This window comes from Protopterus annectens, chromosome 1.part0 (genome assembly GCF_019279795.1).
Source record: "Protopterus annectens isolate FY-2018-M chromosome 1.part0, PAN1.0, whole genome shotgun sequence".
In the NCBI taxonomy this organism is placed as follows: domain Eukaryota; kingdom Metazoa; phylum Chordata; order Ceratodontiformes; family Protopteridae; genus Protopterus; species Protopterus annectens.
In genome coordinates, this window is record NC_056725.1 from 1178587055 (window position 1) to 1178607556 (window position 20502).

General features: G+C 36.6%; 1 protein-coding gene across 2 annotated transcripts in view; it reads left to right on the forward strand.

Annotated features, from left to right (window-relative positions):
- The first annotated feature begins 1007 nt into the window (after positions 1-1007).
- BEND3 (BEN domain containing 3) overlaps positions 1008-20502 on the forward strand; it is an 857102-nt gene continuing 837607 nt past the window's right edge. For both annotated transcript variants that reach the window (XM_044065475.1, XM_044065476.1), the window contains exon 1: positions 1008-2232. The gene's annotated coding sequence lies outside the window, so the exon portion shown is untranslated. The remainder of the gene's footprint in view (positions 2233-20502) is intronic.

Consider the following 20502-nt stretch of genomic DNA (forward strand, 5'->3'; position numbering starts at 1 on the left):
CAGAATTATTGAGTTGTCAAATGCCCTGATTCTTGGGGGACTGAGTTCCATACTACAGGTGCTATTTTGGTAAAGGATGCTTCAACTAAAGCTTTGTTGAACAGTGGGTTGACCAAGGTGAGTCTTCATCACAGGAAAACTGAAACTTAGGCAGTTGCCATTATTTTTCTACCTTAAAGCACAAAGTAAGAGAAGGTTATAGCTGATTATACAAAGATATATATTCAGAGGTAACAATCCTATATTTGTAGGAACTCCAAGTCAATTCACATCACTGCTGGAATGTGTAAGGTGTTAAATTACTTTACGTTCAGCTTTTGTAAGATGTGGGCATATGAATACTATTCAAGATGCAGAATGCAACATGTACATAACTGATCTGTGCTGACTTGACATTAAATCATACATTGATATATATCACATTTACTTATCTAGAAAAGTGACCTTTACTATCAATGGAAAAATACGACTACAAAAAATTGCAATATGGTCTTGTAAACTCCAGCACTGACTTGTGTTCAAATCATTAAAAAAAGAATGAAAGTCTTAAGGTCCAGTATAATTCTCTAAGAGAGTTTTACTAAGAACTCTCAAATGATACTTGAGAAATTGTTTATTTTACATTTATACCAAATACATGTACAAAAGGTCACACAGAAAATCCACATAGGCAAAAACATCAAAAAGACATAGGCAAACCACAATCTTTACTATACAATACTTTTAACCTCCTGTGAATAAGAAAATATGCAAATCACTCCTTAAAGATATACAACTGCTCCAGCTACATAGCTTCTGTCAACTTTCCACTTATGCTGTGCTGATAAGCACATAGAAATGGCAAAATGTATGTCTACAGCTATTGGAGATTGGCTTTACTGGTCTGGATGCCTTAAGAGAGACTTATAAAAAGTAAAAAAGTCAGTGGATATTCAGAAGCCATGTAACTGGAACACTCCAAAATCCTTAAAGTTCTTATACATAGACTTTTAAAAGCACTTCATAATGGGACTCTATCAAGTTCAAAATACTTAGTTTTCATTAGGTGTGGGTATATGACTTATGTTCTTGGTGGGGAGTTCACTGCATGTCAAGAATAAGTTCATACTTTGCACTTTATAAATCAAAACAGTTGTGACATTTTTTGTGGCTTAAGCATGCGGTCTGTCATTAGCAAACCAGGTGTTTTTCTCTCTTTGAAGACAGGTACAAACTACTGAAAAAAAAAATAAGTTTCTCAGTTTTTTTTTTTTTTTTTTTTTACATCTTTGTTGAAGGCACCTGTTTTTACATAATTTACATAAGGGTGAGATGTTCAACACCATTTAATTTGATGTTAAAACATTTTTGTTGGTGATCTGGTTGGCTGTAAATGGCCATTTTGCTGAAGCCTGTAACTTTTACATTTATTAAAAATAATTCTAAAGTATGTGGTTGGTAGAGCACGGCACTGATTAGTCCAGCCAGGAATAGCTTCTACAGTTTGATTCCAAGTTCCTTCTTTATGGAGTCCGCATGTCCAACCACTTTGTACTCAAAACTTCTCTCGCATCCCAAATAAATGCGTTCAGGTGGATTGGTAATTCTCCAAACGGCCTGCAGATGCGGTGTTTCCCGGTGGTTGCTAGGACAGGCCCCCATCACACAGCCCCTGTTGCAGTCCTGAACAGGGTAAAGCAGCTAGTGAAAGAGTAATGAATAAAAGAGTATGCACTGTCTGAAACAGAGGCTCCATTCTATGCTTGTACAACTCCAAAACTCCTGTCTACACCTCTGCTTCCATTATTTTGCTAACTATGGCTGTTACGATCATTTTTATAATTCTTTCAAGGTGAACTCAAATGTTAAGTTCTCTTCATCTTAATGAGTTATGCCACGCCACAGTACTATCATAAAATATTCCACTCAGGAAATGAACTATTTGGAGACGGAACTCAAGGATCTTTTTAAATAAACGCAGTGGCTGTACAACGTACTTTTAAAAAGTGACAACACTATAGCTATAAACCTGTCTTCAGTGTTGACAAGCAGTATCTCCAATTTCCCGGGTTGCTTATCACTGGGGGTTCGAAACTATGCGGAAATGACACAGGGAATCCGTCACGTCACGCGAGAGCACACGGCCACAGAGAAAGAAGAGAGGAAAAAAACACGGCGGACAGGAAACCCGAAACCGTCCACATCATTTAAGAATTCTGCAGTTAGAGTTTTTGCCATAGCAAATCAAAGCAGGTAAGATAGTAACAAGGAATCCAACAACCGAGTCAAGAGTTACTGAATATATATTTCACGGAAAAGATCAGACTTATTTTGTGCGCGGCTAGTTGATCATGTCGCGTCACGCACACGATGTCTTTATGCAGAGAATTTATACTGAACTTTGTCCGTTCACTTTGATATACTTAGAAAATGTATGGATTGATAACATACTATTTGCGCTACACATTGTTAAGATAAAGTGTGGCGCATGTCGTGGACAGACCATAAGTAGTAGTGGAAGAGGCAGGAAGTGGGAGGGGTAGTGATTGGCGAGTTTCAGTTTCTGCGAGTGGAGTGAGGGCGCCACCGCAGACGTGCTGCGTAAAGGGACATTGATAAACGTTGGAGGGAATAACCGATGTTAGTGCTCACTGCTCAGTGTAGTTGGGAAGTCAATAGGGCGACCAGTTAGAAAATCATTCAGTGTAGACGAGTCTGTTGTGGAAAGTAGGAATATATTCCTGTGCACGTCAGAAGATGATAAAAAATATTTATTTACTTATTCATCTATTCAGAATTACCATGGTAGTAGAGAAGGAAGAAAACGTGTAAACCCTTATCTGCAACTGCACGTTAGGCAACAATTAAAAAAGTGCAGTTTGTAACGGATGTACTTTCATATACATTAGCAATGTTCCTGCGTGCTGAACTGTAGTTCAGTATAGAAAGTAGAGTAGTTTTAGCTTAACTGTGTGTAATTGTTTCAAAGTCTGTGGGTCGTGCAGATAAAAAGTCTGCATTGTTTTGCGGCTACCAGTTTGTGTAACAAATCTTGGCTGTCTGGAGTACTTTGCAGGTGTGTGTTACTAGCCCTTAACATGATTACACACATGAAATTTAGTTTGGTATCTGCGGGATGAGTAGGCGAGGGGCGCAAACACCAAACGGACATTTTTCCATTTCTTAAGTGGACATTAGGATAATGCTTCATGTGGCTGGGTCCATTTATGAGAAGGTCCTTGTATCAATTTAGGTATTCTACCCAGCTAATAAATTTATTAAGTAAATATGGCATTACACATACTTGGTCTAGGGGATATAAACCTCTTCTGCAACATCAACAGTATAGTTTGGCGGAACAGGTGTAATCTTGCAGACGATACTGCTGCTCTGAAACAGACTCCCCATCCACGTAAAACAAAGCTCGTCCCTGCCTGTATTCAAGCACAGCTTGTATCCTTGGATAGGAAACAGAAAATGTACCTCCAGACTTTCCACTGTATTATTTATGGACAGAGATAGTTCCTAAGTCAGTGGTGTTCAATGGATGACTTTAGGACTACAATCCGGCCTGCCAAGGCATTTAATCTTGCCCTCAGTATGTCCTGCAACAGACTGTTTTGAATGTGCACATGGTAATGTGACTGCCCAAACCTTGCCGAGTATAGTATAACCCCTGCGCAAATAAGGTTGGACATCCATGTTCTAAATGCTTTATCCCATGCACAGGGTCCCCTTAAATTATATATGGCATGATTTCATTAGGAGTAATATATAATTATTGATCATGAGGTGGATAATGCCAGTTTCTAACCAAATAAGATGGGTTAATTTGAGCATAAATAGGGAAACTGGCTAGGCTTAAAATGCCAGGAAGGGTAGCTAGCCTAGTATTTGCCTATGAACCAATATGTGAGATTTTATTGTGCATCTTGTTTGACTGCTGCTGCTTATAAGGTTATGTCAGCTGTGGATTAAGTGCAGTTAGGGCCCTGGATGTTTTTTGACTCCTCCCTCAAAACACCCATTTACACACTTTTTTTTGGAACATACATAACTACTTTTTTTTTTTTTTTTTTTTTTTTGTGGATTTATCTTCTTGATTAAGGCTGTTCTAACTGCTGCTGTTTTAATTCACCATTGTCAGTACTCCTTGATTATAGCCACTCGACCGTGTACATGTCAGATGTCTGTGATAAATATACACAGTAAAATATTACAGCTTCCTTTATACAAAAGCCTACTGCAGGACTAAACAACTAACTTTGTCCTGACTGCCAGACTCAGCCATTCTCATTGACATTCAGTCCTCATACCCAGCAGTTAATGCTGACTGTGTACCTCTTGTATATCTGATTGTGGTCAAAGTAAGTAAATAATTATGGAGACAGTTTTTCAGGTACACAATAGCCCAAGTATTCCAACTTATTTCATACAAATGCAAATTAGTTTTGCAAAACCAGCTTACAAATATAGCCACTTTGCTATGTACATGTCTGTAATTGTTGTAAAAATTATCTGTCAACCTCTTAGCATAAGGATTGTGGACAAAGTTCCAGAATTAGACAGATTTCTTTTACACACAAAATAGTTGCTAGAATAACAGTTTTTGCATTAACACAAATTTCTTAATGGACATGTCTGAAATTCAAATGTTACTAATTATTTATTGACTACAGTTCTACATTATGTGGCAGAAATAAATAAAGAGCAGACCAAAAATATGTTGCAAAATAAGGGGCATTCTGTGAAATCAGATATAGCTGAGAGCTGTATAATTTTAGCCTTTTCACACAAATAGTAACCACAGGTATTTCAAATTATTTCACATACATGCACATTTGTCTTGTAAAGCCAGCTGGCTAACTCACCAAAGTTACTTTCAGCCACAAAGACCCCCCACCCAGCAGATGTAGCCACTTTATTACATACACCTGTCTTACTGTGATAAAAATATCTCCCGGCCACTTAGTGCAAGAATCAGGGACAGAGCCAAAAAAGAGTGACAAAGACCCAAGATCAGGGAAAGATTTTTACATATTGTTCCAAAACGTTGCTAGAACTCTTCTTGCCTTTGCTTGCATGGAAGTTTATGAAGTTTGAAAAGTGAAAATGTCTGTCCTGATTTAGTGAGTGCAGTCTTCAGCGATTTGCAAAAACAACACAAATTGTTATGAGGAACTGGCCAAAAATAGGAGGGAATATCTGGGGCATTCTTTAAAATCAGCAATCTTTTTCTACTTTTTCACTTGGACAGTTGGCACGGAATAAACAAGTCCATCTTATTTTGTACAAATGCAGACTAGTTTTGTAAAGCTAGACTTACTCGGACAGTTGCCATGGAATAAGCAAGTCCATCTTATTTTGTACAAATGCACACCAGTTTTGTAAAGCTAGGCTTTAAACTGAGCAGTTGACAAGAGAGTAAGTTGCTGTCATCCTCCACCAGCCTCCCACCACAACCATTTAGTGACTGCAGTCCTCAGTGATTTGCCAGAAAAGGACAGTTTTTATGAGGTGACATCAGGGGCATTCTGTGAAGTCAGTGAGACACACAGTTGCCAGAGAATGAATATTCCAGCATATTTCGTGTAAGTGCACAGTGGTTTTGTAAGGCCAGGCTTTAAAATAAGTAAACCACAACGGATTAAATTTGTTTTCATTCACAGCCACCCTCCGCCGCATGCACTGCAGTCTTTAAGGATTAGTTTTTTTTTTTTTTTTTTTGATGCTTAGACCAAAAACCTAAAGGCAGAGAGTCTGCAGAATCAGGGGCAGTTTCAGCTTTGTCTCACATGCAAGTAATTCCACATTGTCACACAAATGTAGTCATTAAACAGAGCAAACAATAAGTGCACTGCTTTCACTTGCAGCCATTCCTCTGCCCCCCTCCCCCTTATTTAGTGATTGCAGCTCTCAATGACGTATTTGGTTGTCTACCAGGTTTAAAAAAAAAAAAAAGAGAGAAACCTTATGTTTCTGTGATTCTCTACCAAACCTTTAAACTATCAGTCCAGCTATTTTCAGGCTTTCTGCTTATTGCCTTCTTGTGAGGCAGTGGACAGAAAGCTGTGGCACTGTTTGCCAGTGGTGGGGGGCATGGCCTGTGTAATACACAGGTGATAAAATGATTTTTTTCGCCTCCGGATTTATTGTACCATACATTTATTTTCCCTGTTTGGACTTTTTTCATGAGTAACGCCCCTCTACACAAAGTTTTGCATTTTAGTAGTGTTGAGATCTACAGAAGAAAAATATAAATTTGTTGGGGTTACACATGTTCATATACTAGTAAAAGAGAGAGAGAGAACACTAAGTAATGATTGCTACTGTTTTTTATTTGTTAACCTGATAAACTTACTCATTAGGCAAATGCAATTGAAGGATTCAAATACAGGATTACAGGAGGAAGCTCCATGACGCATTTAATGTTCTATACTTTATTTGCCCTTATTATAAAACTGTGTAATGAATGCGGAAAGTACAGTTTAATGTAGCATTGCCTGCAGTGAGTTTATGGCAAGAGAGCTTTGTCCAGGGACTGTGTTAGTAAGGTACTAAGTATATACAGTTGTGCAGATGCATCTTCAGTTGTGGCGTGAGTGAAGAAATGTTATTTTCCACACTTTGTAAGAGAGGATGTCTTGGTTTAATAGTTGAAATAAGTGCATTGTTTACGGCTACAGTTTTCATTTTAGATTCACTTATTTTAGGCTTGGTCTAATAATTGAAATGGATGCGTCATTTACTGCTACAGTTTTCATTTTAGATTCAATTGTTTTATGTCTTCTATCTCAAAATGTTCTTGACACTGAAATGTCTTGTGGATTTATCAAATCTAGAATAATACCTCCAGATGAAGCAGGCTTTTCTTGATTTCTGGATCTGTCAAATGTTTGCTTCCCCCCTCTACATTCATCAATTTTGGTAACCTATTTGTCATTTTCTTAGCTATTATAAACGGAAGTACTTTATACTAATGGTTATAAATTGTATTGGATCTATACCAAGTCAGATCTGAAGGGTTTTACTGTCTTTGGATTAGACGGCCACCATTGCTTTCTTCCAAGATGCTTGTAACCCCCCACTCTTTACTTATTTTTAAAAATGTTAAACAAAGCCTTCCGGATCCTCCTCACTCTTCCATCCTGGCTTTAGCATTTCCAAAGGAATGCCATCTCTACCCGGTGACTTCCCTATTGATCGATTGGTTGTTGAGCTTCATTGTCCTCTAACAGTAACTCGCTTGGTTGGGAGGGTGGCCTAATGGTTAAGGTGTTTGCCTTACATACACAAGGTACAGGGTTTGAATCTCACAGGGGATAACTGGCTAGGCTTAAAATGGCTTACAAGGGCAGTTAGCCTAGTACTAACCTATGAAATATGTAACTAGGAGTGCCTCGGCAACTGCAACTCACCCACACCAGCAATTACAAAATAACCAATTACAAAATAAGAATAAAAAATATTTGGAGTTCAAGAGTAATTTATTAAGCACTTTTGTTTCATTGTGGAGACTTCTTCAGAATAAATTACACCAATGACAAAAGTATATTTTAACTAACCAACCATTTTCACTCATTGGTTAAAATTAATGACAGCTGATTAATCATACAAGTTCTTACAATGATAAACATAACTTACCACATAGACGATGTACATTTAAACTAAAACCTTTTCACAATTATTAAAAAAAAAATAATAAAAAAAACAGTAGTGTATTACTTAAGTTTTTAGACGTATTAGAGAGAATGTGTGTATATATATATATATATATATATATATATATATATATATATATATATATATATATATATAGTTTGTGATGTTTTTACTCTGGTTTGGATGTTAGTTGTGAACTTTTTACCCTTTTGGTTTGGATGTTAGTTGTGGTATCTTGCAGACACCTAAACAACTGGTTATGGATATCAGCTGAGTTATACACCCTGTGTTTCTAAAGTGTAGCCAAACATTCCACTTATGCTGTGCTGACAAGGTCATAAAAAGACTGAAACATGCATGTCCAGAGCTATTGGGGTTTGGCTTTATTGGCCTGAATATATCCATGAAGACTTTAATAGAAAAAGTTAAAAGTCATGGACATTCATAAGTCATATTGCCAAAATGTTTTATGTCCTTAAGGGGTAGTTTGTATATATCCCATGGGCCTCTTTTATAGGAGGTTTATGGTATCACAATGAAAACTCTAGCTTGGCTAGGTTTTTCATGTAGTTTTACTAGTCTGTCTGTGTGACCTTTTTACTCTTGGATTGTGTCAAGTTTATTAAAAAAAAAAAAATATATATATATATATATATATATATATATATATATATGGATCTACAGCATTCTAACGAATTTGTGTTTCACCTAAATGTAAATCTGCGAATGCATTTACACAAAAGTGCATTTCAACGAAAATGCACTTTCATGTAAATCCATAACAAAAAAAAATAAACACTTAAAAAAATGTTATGCAGGGGGCAAGCGCCCCTGCACCCCTGTATATGGGGGGCTGTGCCCCCCACTCCCCTACTTTAATATTCTCACTCCAAGATCGCACTACAGTGGGGAAAAGGGGATGTTCCCTCATCCCTACTGTACTATCTCAACAACAGTCCGCTTAGTTGTACATCCAACACTGAACGTTGATGTACAACTAAGTTAACATGCAAACCCCATGATTTTCTTTTTTTACCTAATTTTTTTTTTTGTTTTTAACTACTGATTTATGTGAAAGTCCATTTTCGATAAAATGCAGTTTCTCATAAATCCACTCATGAATCTCCCATTTCGGTGAAACAGAATTCGCCAAAATAAAGTGGATCCATATACACACACACACACACACACACACACACATATATATATATATATATATATATATATATATATATAAAATTTACAATTAAAGGGTTAAAGGGCAGAAAGTCTGTTAAGTGATAGGCATCTCCTCGAACATGGTAGGAAAGACATTCAGAATGTCTATGTAGAAGTGTATGTCAGTTCATAAGGATGTAAACGAGACAGGAACACAAAACATGGTTAGCAACAGCAAATGTCAAGATTAATATTGACAAAATGTTGATGTTGCCGTGTTGACCTTTGGACCTACTTAATATTCATGAGTTGAGCATATGTGTCTGTAACATCACCGTTCACACTTTACAGTGTTGTGTTTTTGATAGTAATCCTAATATGTATGTTTGTGTGTGTGTGTGTGTGTATATATATATATATATATATATATATATATATATATATATATATATTTATATATGTATGTATATATATATATATATATATATATATATATATATATATATATATATATATATATATATACACACACACACACAGACACACATTTTGTTGAATAATACACTACTTTTTTCTGAATATGCTTTCTAATAAATGGAAAAATGTTTTAGTTTAGATGTACGTTGTTTACATGGTAGGTTATGGTAGGTTATATTTATCAGTTTAAGGACTTGTATGATTAATTAGTTGTCATTAATTTTAACCAATGAGTTAAAACAGTTGGTTATTTAAAATATACTTTGTCATTGGTGTAATTTATTCTGAAGAAGTCTCCACAGTGAGATTAAAGTGCTTAATAAATTACACTTATTTTATTATTTGGAGCTATTTTTATTCTTATCTTTACTTTTATTTTGTAATTGCTGGCGTGGGTGAGTTGCAGTTACTGAGGCACCCTTGGTTACTGGTTGTGCACTTGTGCTCTTGTTTTCCTGCAGTTTGTGTTGTTTCTCTAACTCGTTCACTTCACTGTAGTCTGAAGGTTTACCTTCTAATGGTAACTTGATTTTGTCAGAAAAGCTCAGGACTCTTTTCACATTTCAAACAAATGTACATATGTCTGGAGCCATGAAGATTACTAAAGAAATATAAATGCCAGACTACTCAGCACAAACAAATCTTTACAGAGTCTAGCTCTTAAACTGTATGCACTGTAAATACTAATTGTGAAGGAGGGATACTTGAGCTATACACACAACTGTTGGCAGCATCTTGTTTGTAAATGTCAGACTGTGTTGCTTGGCTGTTCAGATACTTGGAAATATGACATTTCTAACAGTGTAAATAGTAAATGAGCAGTTACTCTTGTTTAGCAACACTAGACATTGCTCAGATGTCAGTTTAGTTGTTGCCCAGCATGTAAGATATAAAGGTGGAGTCTTTCAGTAGCTTGTATGTAGCACAGTTTTGGAATTATTATTGCAAATACGAACAGGCTGTATTAGATGCCTAGAGGCACTAGTTAAATTTTATTTTTTAAAGAGAGCTAGTGGTGGTCTTTCCCTGCTATGATTTGTATAGTTATCATGCAGTATTTTATATGCTTTACTAATTATCCCTTTTTTTAACAGCTGCATTTGTTCTAGATTCAGCTAAAAACTCTACCAGAGCAGGTCTTTTAACTTAAAATTCCCCTATCCTTTTCTGTCTACCTGTATTCTGAGATCAAGGCGTAGCAGGGAAGGCAGTCTTTAGCCTGTAATCCAAATGTCTTCTTGGCCTCATACCACTCTTTTTTTTACTTTTCCTACTTGAGTTATTTGCTCCCAAAATATTGGTTCCTTTGCCAGGTTTCTCCAATAGATTCCAGCCCACTTTTGCCTATTTTGTTTACTCCACTTGCAGTCACCCATATTGGCAAAATCTCCTTTCTCCAGTCCCTTATTGCGTAGGTTTTAGAATACTGTCTGCTGCTTTATGAATATAATATTCTGAATGGTTGTTCTTTTCCTTAGAAAAGTTCTGCACTGAAAATCTCTCACTCTCTCTCTCGAAATTTCCCCTTGCTTTGTCAACCCGTTCCACTTTGAATTATAACCTCCTGTTTGTGTTACGTATATGAGCCTTAACTGTGTACCTCTAAAATATCCCTTTAAATCGGGTAATCCTAAACCACCTTGTTCTGTTGGAAGGATCAGCTTTTACCACTTAACGTTTGACCTCTTTCCCTCCCAGATAAATTCCTTTAATTCTTTAGTTATTGTCCACATCTTCTCCTCTGGTTGATATAAAAGTATGCCTGACCCGTATGGAAGACTATAGGGATTAAAAACATTTTCACTGCTTGTTTCTTGTTATCCATATCCATAAATAAGAGTTTCCATTTACTCAATTTTTGTATTATCTTTTGTTTAGTCTCTTCCCACGTATTCTTAGCTGCTATAACAGAAGCCTTTTTAATTCATACTCCTAAATACTTCACCTTATCATGTCCCCATAAATATGGGTATTGCTGAACCGATTTGTGTGCGGGTACATAACCTTTGTTTTATCTTCATTAATTTTATATCCCGAAAAGACCTGAAACCGTTTCAGAATGTTCCACATCACTGAGGTGTCATTTTTCTGGATTAATCAGATAGAAAATAATACCATCTGCAAATAAAGCCAGTTTTTTTTTTTTTTTTTTTTGTTTACCATACCAATTACATCATTGTGTTTCTGAGTTTCTTATCCCTTATTTTCTTTGCCAATGCTTCTAAATGTAAAGCAAATAAAGAGGAAAGAGGACACCCTGTCTTGTTACTCTGTTCAAATATAGCAAATCTGAGAGGAACCTTCCCACTTTAATTCTTGCCTCTGATCCTTCGTATATGCCTCTGATCCTTCGTATATTCTTTTAATGAATCTTATTATTGTATCAGATGTGCAAATGCTTCCAATGCCCTACTCATAACATTCCAGTTTACTCTTGTCAGATGCTTTCTCTGCATCAAGACCCACCAACAACAGAGGCATTTTCTTAGATTCTGCTTCCCTGTGGATCATCATTGCTCTATTACTGTTGTCAGATGTTTGCCTCCCCTTCACAAAACCACAATGATTGATCAATATGTATCAATTTTGGCAATACCTTTGCCATTTTTTAGCTAGTTTAGACATATACACATTATGATCATGGTTTAAAATTGAAATGAGTCTATATGAAGCTGGCTCTGAAGGGTCTTTACCATCTTTAGGTAACGCAGCCACCACGACTTTCTTCCAGATATTTATAACTTCCCCTCCTAATTTCCAGACTTGCACAGGAGTGCCATCTGTTCCTGGAGACTTTCCTGCAGATTGATGTTTGTGTGATTTTTTTTTTTTTTTTATATATATATATAAATATATATATATATTTTTTTTGTGTGTATAGCGTGTGTGTGTATATGTGTGTATAATATATATATATATATATATATATATATATATATATATATATATATATATATATATATATATATATAGTGTGTGTCATATATATATATATAATGTGTGTGTGAGAGATGTATATCATCCCACTACCACCCCTCCTTTTATCCTATCCGGACCAATCAGTACTGCACTGTATACGCTATTCCAGCCCCCCCCCCCCAGTAGTAAATATCCAACCTCAAGATCCTGAGGGTCCTAGGCCTATAGCCTCCAGCCGTGTTACCATACAAAGTAATGTCATTACTCTCTCTGCTATCCCTCATGCTATTTCCATATTTCCTCTACATTTATGAAAATCAGTCTTACCTAGGATTTCATCACCCAAAGTCTCAAACTAGCCCAGATGTTTTGAATAATACAGGCTACCCACTAGTTACTATAACCAACTCCTTAACCACAAAACACTATCAGCCAATTAGACCCAGATACATCAGCTCAAAATCTAAATACTATCAAAAATGTATAAACAAAATCCTGTAAGTTACAGTAATTTATACGCAATAACCTGGCAATGGATGGAGATGTTCATCCAAACCCTGGCACCTTAGATAATGCAACCACCATTACAAGTAACCCAGTTGAATCACTATTTATTAATAAGGCCCCCAACTCTTTCCTGATCTGCCAACTAAATATACGAAGCATAAATAACAAAAGTACACAGTCTGCATGCCCTCCTACAAGTCCATTCCCCTGATATTCTATGCCTAACTGAAACCTGGCTGAAACCATCAACCTCGGATAATAAAATCCTACCACCTGGGTATAATATACTTAGACTCGATTGCTCTACCAGGAAGGGGGGGTAGCTGTACTCTTCAGTTACACTAAATGTTACGTTAGACCCGAGTCAACCACCCCAGGTCAACAAGGCAGAATAATTGCTACCAAGCTCCAAGTTAACAAAAGCATAAATATAGTCTGTGTGTATATTCCACCAGGGAATAATACCAGTTCCCTAGAAGACATCATCCAATGGTTAGCTAGTGACTTTCCACAAGAAACCATTGTAGTAAGAGACCTGATCGACTGGAACACTTGTTCCTCTCAATCTTCTACCACCCATGTAAACCTGTATAGATTTACACAGGTTAAACTTAACCAAAAATATAGTATACTGGTTTAGATACCAATCAATAGCCACCTCCAAATGTATTCTTCGGGGGCCATCCCTGATGACCACAGCTACCACTTTCTTACCTTTATCTGCAAGCACAAATCTACTTACTGTCAGCAGCCCACCTACAGAGCAATAAGAAATAGTAAAAGCTTCAATCCCAGTAAGTTTCAGAATGAACTTAAAGCATGCAACTGGGCTGCCCTAAAGCACCTGCCCCTAGACGAAGCTGTCTCCCATTTTAACAAGAAATTCCTCACCATCCTCGATTGTCATGCTCCCGCTCGTTCCACGAGGGTAAAAACAAAAGATGCCCCGTGGCTCTCTAAAGAAACTAAAACAAAAGTCAGTCAGAAATAAGGCGTGGGCAACATGGTGTGCTACAAAAGACCCTATAGACCAAACCAACTAAGAAATGAGACAAAACAAGTTATTCTATTAGATAAAAAAAAATTACTACCTCCATCTCTTCAAGGGAACCAAAATAACCCCCACAAATTCTGGGCAAGGAAAAATAAATTACTGAACCCAGGTCAAACCACCACTCCACCTCCCTCAGCCTCTACTGATAAACTACCAACGGATGTTGCTAACACCTTTAATAATTTCTGTACTGAAACCATCCAAGCCCTTGCTAGCCAAATACCCCTTAACTCCTCTAACCCACTGGATAGCACTCCCAGCCCTCCTTTACCTTCCAACCAGTCTCTACATCTTTCATTCGTTCACTACGCAAAAAATTAACACCTACTACCCTTGCTGCAGACCTTCTCCCAGCTGAATATTTGCAAAAAGCTGCTGATACCATAGCATACCCTGTTTCCATTCTAATTAATCAGTCCATATCAGAAGCCTCAGTCCCCTGTATCTGGAAAATATCTCGTGTCATACCCCTCCATAAAGGTCGTAATTCTACTGAATTATCCAGTTATAGACCCATAGCCATCTTATCACCTCTGGCAAAAATAATGGAAAAATGCATCCATAAACAACTCCTGTACTTTCTAACCCAAAACAACCTACTGGCTAACTCCCAGCATGGCTTCAGGCCATATCATAGTACCACCACAGCTCTCCTCACCTTCTCTAATGCTATAAACTATAACAGGAACAACAATGTATAACAGGAACAACAATGTTATCTTCAGCCCTTTTCTTGGACTTGTCCAAGGCTTTTGACATGGTTAACCACCATCTTCTCCTCAACACCGTGGCAACAATGTCCCTATGCAATCACTCTCTCAGATGGTTTGAATCCTACCTGAACAATGGACAACAATCCGTCTTAATGGTAGAGTAAACTCTCAAACCTCCTACCCAACACTCTAGGTGTCCCACAGGGGTCTATCTTGGGACCACTTCTGCTTTCCATATTTATCAGTGACCTCCACAAAGTCATCCCTGAAGCCATCTGCATTCAATATGACGACTCAACATTGATCTGTACTGGCACCTCGCAAACAGAGCTGCTATCGATAACTCGGAATACTTTCAGTCTAGTAGAGAACTGGCTTGCCGCTCGCTGTCTGATTCTAAATCCTAATAAAAAAAAAAAAAGCTCCTACTTTTCACCCCAGCGCAAAGATCCACTGTGTTATCTCTCTCAACATTAAGGCTAATAACGGTACCATAATCTCTCCAGATGCCCATACAAAACTGCTAGGAGTTATAGACAAAGAGTGATGTGCACGTCAACAAAACAATTAAAACCATTAACAGAAAACTGGGATCACTATATAGAATAAAGCCATTCTTTACCACATATGCTAGGACTTCCATTGCTTCCCCTCTACTTGCCAGCCTAAATAAAACTGATCTTAAACTCTCAAGCTGCTGTAACATCATAGCAAGATTTGCAACTGGTCTACCCTGCAAACTCTCAAGCTGCTATAACAACATAGCAAGATTTGCAACTGGTCTACCCTACAGAACTCATCACTGTAAAAATCTAAATGATCTCTGATGGCTAGAGCTTTCCAGGCAGATTCAGCATAATCAACTCATTGTGGCTCACAAAGCACTTAACCAACCAGATAATACACCTGCCCTGAAAAACATCATCTATTCCCACTCCAACTCCAGATCACTCTGGTAGTGCAAACCATCAAATCCAACAAGTCAGCGGGTGACTCCCTGTTCGCCAACTCTGCTGGCAAAATTTGGAATTCCCTTCCTGCCAACATTACCCTAGATACCACCCTATCTCAATTTAAAAAAGCTCTCAAGGAGTATTTCCAGTCTCAATGGATATGTCTCTGCTCCAAGCCTAACTAAATCTTTATGCATACTGGTTCTATGTCTGTAAGTGGTACTCTAATATCGTTATGCCAGTTTAGAAGATTGTTAGACTGTATACATTTAACTGGACTATAAAATGTGTTTATATTTGTATACATTTTGCTAGACTGTAAAATGTGCTGTATTTGTATAATGTTATGATGACTCCTGATCTATATGTACATTGTAATGATTGTTTATGTAACCACCTTTGGAGCTTTTCTCCCCGGGCCTCTGCTGAAAATGGACATGTATCCAGTCAGACTGTCCTGGTCAACAAATGTTAAATAAAATAAATGTGTGTGTGTGTGTGTGTGTGTGTGTGTGTGTGTGTGTGTGTGTATATATATATATATGTATATATGTATATATATATATATATGTGTGTGTGTGTATATATATATATATATATATATATATATATATATATATATATATATATATATATATATATATATATATATGTGTATATATATATATATATATATATATATATATATATATATATATATATAATGTCTTCTTCTTTCGGCTGCTCCCGTTATTAGGGGTTGCCACAGCAGATCAGCTGTTTCTATTTCTTCCTGTCCTCTGCATCTTGCTCTGTCACACCAACCACCTGCATGTCCTCTCTCACCACATCCATAAACCTTATCTTAGGCCTTTATCATTTCCTCTTACCTCACAGCTTCATCCATAGCATCTTTTTCCCCAATATACTCTGCATCCGTCCTCAGCACTTGTCCAAACCAATGTAATCTTGCCTCTCTTGCTTTGTCTCCAAACCTTCCAACCTGGGCTGACCCTCTAATATACTTATTCCTAATCCTGTCCATCCTCGTCACACCCAGTGCAAATCTTAACATCTTCAACTCTGCCACGTCAAGCTCTGACTCCTGCCTTTTTTTCAATGCCACTGTCTCCAGCCCATATAACATAGCTGGTCTCACTACCCTCTTGTAGACCTTCCCTTTTACTCTTACTGGTACTCGTCTGTCACAAATCACTGCTGACACTCTTCTCCACCCACTCCATCCTACTTGTACTCTCTTCCACACTCACCATTACGCTGAACTGTTGATCCCAAGTATTTAAACTCATCCACCTTCACCACCTCTACTCCCTGCATCCTCACCATTCCTCTATCCTCCCTCTCATTCGCACACATATATTCTGTCTTAGTCCTGCTGACCTCCATTCCTCTTCTCTCTAGAGCATATCTCCACCTCTCCAGGGTCTCCACCTGTTCCTACTCTCAGTATAGATCACAGTGTCATCTGCAAACATCATAGTCCACGGGAACTCCTGTCTGATCTCATCTGTCAACCTGTCCATCGCCATTGCAAATAAGAAAGGGCTCAGAGCTGATCCTTGATGAAATCCCACCTCCCCCTTAAACGCATCCGTCACTCCCACCGCAGACCTCACAGTTGTCACACTACCCTTGTACATATCCTGTACCACTCTTGTATACTTCTCTGCCACTCCCGACTTTCTCATACAATACCACAACTCCTCTCTAGGCACCCTGTCATATGCTTTCTCTAAATCCACAAAGACACAATGCAACTCCTTCTGGCCTTCTCTGTACTTCTCCATCAACACTCTCAGGCAAACATTGCATCTGTAGTGCTCTTTCCTGGCATGAAACCATACTGCTGATCACTAATCATCACCTCCCTTCTTAACCTAGCTTCCACTACTCTTTCCCATAACTTCATGCTGTGACTGATCCCTCTGTAGTTACTACAGCTCTGCACATCACCCTTATTCTTAAAAATCAGTACCAAAACACTTTTTCCTCCATTCCTCAGGCATCCTCTCACTTTTCAAGATTTCATTAAACAATCTAGTTAAAAACTCCAAAAATGACAGTAGATTCAGTTCCACAATAAAATTTATTATTTGTCTTGTCTTAGCACCTCGGCCACTACAGCCTTCAAAGAGTACAAAATTACAAAAAACACATTTCCCTATTTATACATCACCAACAATTAATTAATTAATTTAATTAATTAATTAATTAATCAATTAAACATTTAAACATTTTAAAATTTTAAAGCAAACTTCTCCAATTAACCTCTCTGTTCAAGCCTTTTGGTGTTAGTGTATCAAACTTCAATATAAATACAGTTTCTTTATACAATAAAACATTTTTAATTTAATCTTTCATCTCCTTTCGTAATAAACACTTCTTCCAGAATTGTAGCTTCTAATAAATTAGCATCACTATTATGCTTTTCCCCAAAATGAGATGCTATGGGACTTTCCAATCTCCCCTTCTTAATATCTCTGTTGTGTTCCTGCAACCTAATTCTAAACTTCCTCTTAGTTTCCCCAATATAGAAAAGGTTGCAGGGACATCTCAGGCAATAAATTACGCCTACTGTGTCACATGTAAAATAATTATGTGGTCTAAATATTTTCCCATTAATCCTAGAAAAACTCAATTTAATATGAGAACATATACTGCAATTATTATAGGGTATAGAACCCAAAGATACTAGAGAAGTAGAGGGACTAACTACTGGTGCAATGAAATAAGCTTTAACCAGTTTATCCCCCAGATTTTGTCCTCTCTTGTAAGGGTAAATCAGAAATAATTCTATGTAGAAATTTATCTCTATGTAAACATTTCCAATAATGCTTTATTAGTTTCCAAATCCTAGTACTTAAAATGCTGTAGTCACAAAAAAAAATTTATCTTTCTTAGCCGAAGAATTAGTATTACTAACACTAATGTGTCTTTCTTTACTATTAATATTATATTTATTAAAATTATACTGTATTAATTTATCAATAGACCCATAAATTAAGTTCTCACTATATCCTCTCTTTAGGAACAGTAAAGTTTGACCAATTTGCTTTTGTAAGTCTAACTTATTATTACAAAGCCTAGACAATCTAATCATCTCTCCATAAGGTAAAGATTGTATAGTATGAATCGGATGGCAACTAATACTAAATACTGGTTGCCATCCTCAGATTTTCGATGAATTGTAGTTTCAGTAGAGCCAGCCTTCATTCCAGATAGATGTATGTCCAAGAAATTAACCTCTGTGCCATATTGTAAACCATCAAATTTAATATTATAAGCATTGTCATTTAATTCTGAAAAAAATCTTGGTACCGCATCTAATCCCCCATCACAAACGAAAATCAAATCATCAATGTATCCAAAATAAAATAAAACATGTTGTTGTACAAATTTATTTATTTATATATATGTATATATATATATATATATATATATATATATATATATCTACATATAATATAAATAATCCAGCTCAAACCTGGCCATAAAGAGATTCTCATACATGGGGACAAATGGTGCACCCATGGCTGTACCTCTTAACTGATGGTAAACAACTTAATCAAAACTAAAATAGTTATGAAGCAAACAGAAATGAATTAATTCAATAATATAATGAGAACTCTGGGTATCATCTAAAAAATATTGCAAGGCTCGTATTCCATCAATATATCTAATATTGGTATATAAACTACATACATCCATAGTATATAAACTACATACATCCATGGTAATCCAGAACATGCCCTGGGTCCAATGGATGTCTGAAATTTTATCAATAAAATCAAATCAAATTTGATATAAGAATCCAGTCTTTCAAGATAAGGTAATAAATAACTCTGTATCAAAATTCCTATATTATTTAAAAAATAATTTACAGCCGACACAATAGGGTTCCCCAGGGGGGTTAACATTATCTTTGTGCAACTTAGGAAGACAATAAAAAGTAGCTAAGTTGCAATTATCTAAATTAAATTTAGTATCCAAGTCCTTCTTGGAAAAGTAACCCAAGCATACTCCCTTTTCAATCAGTACAGAAAAATCTTGTATAGCATTCAAATATGTAGTAATCTCACATGTTTCATAAGTTAAATTATCATTTAAATGTTGCATACACATATTATAATACTGTGTATGGTGAAGCACCACTATTTTGTTGCCTTTATCCGAAGGCTTAATAATTAAATAATTTCTACTTGCAAGATTCCTAAGAGCAAGCCATTCATACTTAGTCATATTATATTGAAAAGAAGTATGACTATGCTCCTCAACAAGTTCCTGTATAGAAAAGTTGAGCATTTCTGAAAAATGTGTAACGGTACTATTAACATATGGGGGGTATAAATTTACTTTGTTAGATACTAGTGGAATTCATTTTCAAAGTATAAGCATTTGGAGAAGTATTAACATCAAAATCATCAGATATACAAGAAAATAAACTGTCACCTTCACTATCAGTTTCCAAACTATATTCAGAATCAATGTTTAACTGTTTATCCCTTTGTACATCAAAAAAAATTAAGATGTAATTTCCTAATCAATTTAAAAACATCCTGTTTAATTAAATATAACCTAGGTACTACAGCGGGTGCAAACTTTAAACCAAGACGAAGAACAGAACCTGTTCATCGGTTAGGGTACATCCAGATAAATTCACAACATTTGAAACAGTATTAGAAAAAGAGCAGCCTAAAGGAGAGAAATCGGTTCCATCTACCTCGCTTGTAAGGCTGTTTAAATTGTCCTTCACTTGCTGCAGGATTGAAGCCAATTCCCTTCTTGTTTCCCCTTTTGGCGCCTTTTCCATTATGGCTAAAGTGCTGCTGGTGAGATTCAGGATCTTGTACTGCAGGCAATGGGAGAAAATCACAGACATCATTCTCGGAGTCTGTAGTTTAACCTACTCCATCTGAGGAGGCAAAAGATACAGATAATTGTTTTTTATTGCCTGCAGTTTTTTATTACCTGCAGTTTTCACATATTGTCCAGAATGAGCATTCTGTTTGTTTCTCCGTAAAAAAGCACGTCCATTTCCGTAATCACGTTTAATCTTATGTAATTTTAAGGTGGACCTGCT